At 51.8% G+C, this 6048-nt stretch overlaps 1 protein-coding gene across 4 annotated transcripts in view; it reads right to left on the bottom strand.

Moving 5' to 3' along the window:
* The window catches only part of SLC35F4 (solute carrier family 35 member F4), a 304748-nt gene that overhangs the window by 8042 nt on the left and 290658 nt on the right, over positions 1-6048 (bottom strand). The window lies entirely within an intron of this gene.

Raw genomic sequence — 6048 nt, 5'->3', positions numbered from 1 at the left:
AAGGGATTGGTTTTTGGGATTGTTTATTGTCCGTGACGCCACCCACGGTTGTGGTGATTGTGTGGACACCACCGCTGCTCTGTATGGGGATCCCGGGAGCGGTGACAGGGAACAGCAAAGTTGTTGGTTCTCCCCTCCGTGGGTAGGGGGTGGTTGTCCCGGGGCCCAGTGATGAGGTGGGTGATGAGGGATGGCGGGGTCGGTGCAGGGCTTGGTGGGGTGCAGGGACGCGGGGGCAGCGCTGTGCCTCACGGCACTGTGGTACTCACTCAGCCTGAGACGGGGACACAGTAAACGGTAAAACACACGGCTGGAAAGACGGTTCCCACGGACGACTGCTGTTGCTTTTCCCCAGTAGTTGACGGTGACGGTCCCTTTTCCTGCACCTAAGATGATGTTGGTAGCGATGGGTTCCCACCGGTAACCCGCTCCCCGGCTTGGATATGGGCCGGAGGAGCCCCTCTTTGCCCGCAGGCGCTGGCCCTGAGAAACTGATGCCTTGGCGGTGGCGGTGTCTCTATTTAACGGTTGGACTGTTGCCTTCAATCGGGACTTGGTTGTTGGGAGACCCAGAGGTCCCCTTCACTGACGGATTTGGCAAATTCACGGCGACTCCTAGCCTTGCCGGGATCCGAAAGGCCCCTGCCAATGGTGCTGGCTTCACTTTGTATACCGCTCCGGTACCGCTGGGCCACCACCCGTCCACGGTCCTTTCGGCAACCTCCGATCAGCCGCTTCTGCAGACGGTCACCGCCGTCTGCTAACCTTGCTGTTCTCAGTCCTAGGCACACACCCGGACCAACTTCAGGCTTTCTCAACTGTCACTTTCTCTTCCACTTTTACTCCTCTCCTTTGCTCCCCTACCACTTCACTTAACTTCACTCACTGTTCTCTAATCTGATCTGCCTGGTTTTCCCGCCTCCAGGGCTGTGAACTCCTCGGTGGGCGGAGCCAACCGCCTGGCCCACCCCCTGGTGTGGACATCAGCCCCTGGAGGAAGGCAACAAGGATTTGTGGTGTAGCTTCGGTGTACCTATCTGAGGTGTAGGGTGTGGTGGTGTCATGACCTGTGACCCCTGGCTTGCCCAGGGCGTCACATTCCCCCTTAGCAAAATGGAGACCGTCCGCGGGCTGCCCGTCCAACGCCGGTTTTATTTTTCTGAAAAGATATAAAAGGCAAACATAATACAAATAAAATAACTTCATCCCACATCGGGAGGTGCTTTGCTTAAACGTTACTAAACGGTTTCAAACGGTTGCGGCTGCCGCTCTCTCCCACCCAAGTAACCTGGCCCTGATGCTGCCCCTAAGAAACAGGCAGCACCCCTTGACCCCAGTCCTGAACCATGTTACCCGAGCGGGATCTGTCCTTCCCCTCCAGAGGGTAGCCACCGGTTCCGGTGGTGGCTGGGCCCCAGCCTGCTCCACTGCGGGCCCTCCCTCCAACCTGCCTCTCCGGAGGCGGTAAAGGTAGCTGCAACAAAACATATTTTATTTACATGCCACTAATGTTTGTGGTTGCCCTGCAAGTTCTCGGGCCTGTTCATAGAGAGTTCCCTATGCAACTTTTTGAAGGGTCCCTACGGGGACAACAATGCCGGCAACGGCCGGTTCCAATCACGGTTGTAGACAATCAGGTTACTTGCTCATCGGTGGATCACTTATCATTTCCTTTAAACTTTTCAAACTTTCAAAACACACATACTGGTCTCAACGGGAACAACTGCAGCGGGCCTCCGCTGACCTTGAGGCGGCTACCACCGCAGGGGGTCGGCCCACTCAGGGACCGAACGGTACATGGGGTTCTCCTTCCATCGGCAGTTCAACCCCGAACCACTGACAGCCGTTAGGAACGGCGGCGGAGGCAGCATACTTGGGACCTCTTCTTCCATCAACGGCATTCTCTCCGGGCCTCCGGCCGCGGCGCTGATGTCCGTCTCCCACTCAATCAGGGCTGGTTCTGGGGTTTGGGTGGACTGATCGCGACGCGGCACGGCTGCAGCGGCCCCTTGCTCACGGGCCCCCACTACGGCAACCATTCTGCGCATCTCCGCCTTCCAATCCATCAACTGCTGCAGGCTCTGCGCCCTCACCTTCACGCAGAACCGACCCAATTCCCGCTCCAGCCACTCAGCGGTCCCGGCGGGGAGCTCACCCAGGTCGCAGTCTTCAAAGGCTACTCCTCCTCTTTTTCCCCAGAGCTTGGATGCCCCGGTAGTGGGTATCCCCGCGCTCCAATTCGAGGACGCCGCCATTTCTCCATCCGCGTCCCCCTTAGCCTCTTTCCGGCCCCTCCTCTATCGGGGCGGGGTTTTGGCCTTCGCGCCTCCACTACTCGAGAAGACGCTCGAGCGGGAACTTTTCGCGCCAAAGATGGCGACTTCCGAAATTTTTCGGCCGGACACCTCCGGCGGTCACAAGGCGCACCTCTACCCAACGGCAGAGCGGCAAGATCCTGTTCATGACGCCAAGTTGTCGCGGGCGGAGGAGAGGACGCCACGCTCTCCCACTGCTCGGGTCCGGCTGCCGCTGCTGCTGCGGCCTGCTGCTGCTCGGTGGCTCGAGCGATGGGCCGGATCCCGGGGACTCGAGCAGTGCTCCTCGCCCGTGAGTGAAAAGGGATTGGTTTTTGGGATTGTTTATTGTCCGTGACGCCACCCACGGTTGTGGTGATTGTGTGGACACCATCGCTGCTCTGTATGGGGATCCCGGGAGCGGTGACAGGGAGCAGCAAAGTTGTTGGTTCTCCCCTCCGTGGGTAGGGGGTGGTTGTCCCGGGGCCCAGTGATGAGGTGGGTGATGAGGGATGGCGGGGTCGGTGCAGGGCTTGGTGGGGTGCAGGGACGCGGGGGCAGCGCTGTGCCTCACGGCACCTTGGTACTCACTCAGCCTGAGATGGAGACACAGTTCTCGGTAAAACACACGGCTGGAAAGACGGTTCCCACGGACGGCTGCTGTTGCTTTTCCCCAGTAGTTGATGGTGACGGTCCCTTTTCCTGCACCTAAGATGATGTTGGTAGCGATGGGTTCCCACCGGTAACCCGCTCCCCGGCTTGGATATGGGCCGGAGGAGCCCCTCTTTGCCCGCAGGCGCTGGCCCTGAGAAACTGGTGCCTTGGCGGTGGCGGTGTCTCTCTCTAACGGTTGGACTGTTGCCTTCAATCGGGACGTGGTTGTTGGGAGACCCAGAGGTCCCCTTCACTGACGGATTTGGCAAATTCACGGCGACTCCTAGCCTTGCCGGGATCCGAAAGGCCCCTGCCAATGGTGCTGGCTTCACTTTGTATACCGCTCCGGTACCGCTGGGCCACCACCCGTCCACGGTCCTTTCGGCAACCTCCGATCAGCCGCTCCTGCAGACGGTCACCGCCGTCTGCTAACCTTGCTGTTCTCAGTCCGGGGCACACACCCGGACCAACTTCAGGCTTTCTCAACTGTCACTTTCTCTTCCACTTTTACTCCTCTCCTTTGCTCCCCTACCACTTCACTTAACTTCACTCACTGTTCTCTAATCTGATCTGCCTGGTTTTCCCGCCTCCAGGGCTGTGAACTCCTCGGTGGGCGGAGCCAACCGCCTGGCCCACCCCCTGGTGTGGACATCAGCCCCTGGAGGAAGGCAACAAGGATTTGTGGTGTAGCTTCGGTGTACCTATCTGGAGTGTAGGGTGTGGTGGTGTCATGACCTGTGACCCCTGGCTTGCCCAGGGCGTCACACTTATAATAGTCTAAAATTGGAGCAGGTGTAGGAAAGGCATGGGAAATCTCACAATTGTACAGGCTGCATGTCCTGCCATCATAAATCATAGAGTCGCAGAGAAGATGTACTGATATGTTCAGGTTTCCTACTGAAATGTATTTTAGATGTCCCAAACCATTTAAAATGTTAAAATTATATATGAAACAATAGGGGATTGTTAAAGGAACTCTGTCAGCACAGAGTGACTGTTCAAACCAAGCACAGGCGCTCAGTGCACCCATGGTGTGGTCAAACAGTTCAGTGAACTGTCCCACCAACTTGTTTCCCCTCCATCTCTGCTCTTCTCTGACCCTATAAAGCCAGAGCAGTCAATCAAAATAGAGGGGGGGTGGAGACAGATGGAAAACGAGCAAAATTGTGTCTACATCTCCAATGCAAACCTATGTGTTTTCATGGCAGAGAACAAACGACCCCTGTGTAGTATGAGCTTTCAGTCACCTTCCATCTGTTCTCTATATTCTGCAAAGCATTTAATTATATATGTTTATACAAAAATAGATAAAAAAGACTATGCCTGAAGAATCAGACTACATGGGGTTTGTTTGTAGTCTGTTACCATGGAGATATACTGTATAAGGCTATGTCCGCACTTTGCGTCGTCGTAGTTGCAGTTCTAAACGCATCCTCTGGCAAAAATTGCTTTTGCCAAAGTTGCTTTTGACCACAAAATCGCGGTAAATACGCGTGCGTTTTAGCCACGTTTTTAGCGCTTTTTACCTGCGTTTCCATTGCTTAAAGTCAGATGTGTTTTGATTACAAAGACACTACTAAATAAAGTTTTGACATACAAACACTATGAAAAAAGGGAAAAAAAATGAAAAAAATATAATTATTTAAATCATAACGAAAATAGTAATATTTAACATAATTAGCGGTTTTATACTATTTATCGCAATTATTCCAATAAATTAATATTTTTCATTAATTTAATTGTCGGACTATGTGTGTGTGTAAAGGGACATATCATTCCATTATTTTGATGTCAGAAACGCATGTTTTCTGCAGCCAAAAAGCATGTAAAACGCTGGAATTTTGATGTTTCTCGCTTTTTACAACTTCTCATTGACTTCAATGTTAGCAAAACGCAGCCCAAATGGCAAAAACAATTGAAATGCTGCTTCTTTGAACGCAGAGTTTTTGCATAAGAAATCCCCATTTCCCATAGACTTTGCAGGACAATCAAAACGCATGCATTTTTGCTTGAAAACGCTGCAGTTCAAAACGCTGCAGAAAAGCAGGTGAAAACGCAAAGTGCGGACGCAGCCTAAATCTGCTTAGAATTCTAAACGCAAAAGGAAAGGAATTTTCCTACAGATCAATTGCAAAATAATTTCACTTTTTATATTTTATGCATTCGGACATCAAAAGAAAGTTACCGTAAATAGGACATTGCCTTGGACAATTTACTTTTAGTTGGATCTTAGAGATCAGAGGACCAATTTAATTGCAATGCTTAATTAATGATGGCATTTCTAGTTCTAATAAACACAAGGCAACTGTTACGTTCTGATTCTGACCCAATATTTATCTATTTTTTGTACTTCTGTTTTTAAATTGAAACTATGCAGAGCCAGTGGATGTCAGGCGTCAGATTAGCAGAATTTTTTACCTTTATTGTTTCTCCCCATTCCTACTGTAGTCAGTCTGGGCTTCCGTGACCAAACCCTATTTTTCAAATCTGACGTGTCAATTTATGGGGCAATAACTTTTGAATGTACATATCCCACTGATTCTGAGATTGTTTTTCGTGAGGCATTGTACTTAATATTTTGTGTTTCTGAAAACGTCTGAAATTTGCCAAAAAATTTGAAAAGTTAGGAATTTCTCAATTTATGGCGTATGCCATATATAAGCCTTGTGGGTGTGTGAAGCCCCACAGGTGTTGTGTCGGTGCATTACCTTCAGGGACTCCACTCTGCTGGATCTTGTCACTGGTAGGAGATCTTCTATTTGTCGTGACGCCACTCTCAGTATTGCGGCCAGTGGGGACCGCCACTGCAGGTTGAGGGACGCCTGGGGCTGATGGTGAGTGCAGTTAGTTGGAATAGCCTCCTGAGAGTGAGGCAAGCCCCAGGGCCCTGTGTAGGTGCGTAGTACCACAAGGCGCAGAATAACTCCACACAGGCAGAATGTCTTTCAGGGTTTTTACTCACTTCAGGTGGCAGGGTGAGTAACCCGGGCGTAGCTGAGATGAACCAGGCGGGAACCAGGTATCCTTCAGGCTGACTTCTGATGGTGACTACCAACTCGCCTTCCTTAGCCCTTGGTGGCTTGGGGTGACCCCGACTTTT

This window comes from Anomaloglossus baeobatrachus, chromosome 12, assembly GCF_048569485.1.
Source record: "Anomaloglossus baeobatrachus isolate aAnoBae1 chromosome 12, aAnoBae1.hap1, whole genome shotgun sequence".
Taxonomy (NCBI): Eukaryota; Metazoa; Chordata; class Amphibia; order Anura; family Aromobatidae; genus Anomaloglossus; species Anomaloglossus baeobatrachus.
The sequence above is the reverse complement of the archived record's forward strand: the minus strand, read 5'-3'. Positions and strand labels throughout refer to the sequence as shown.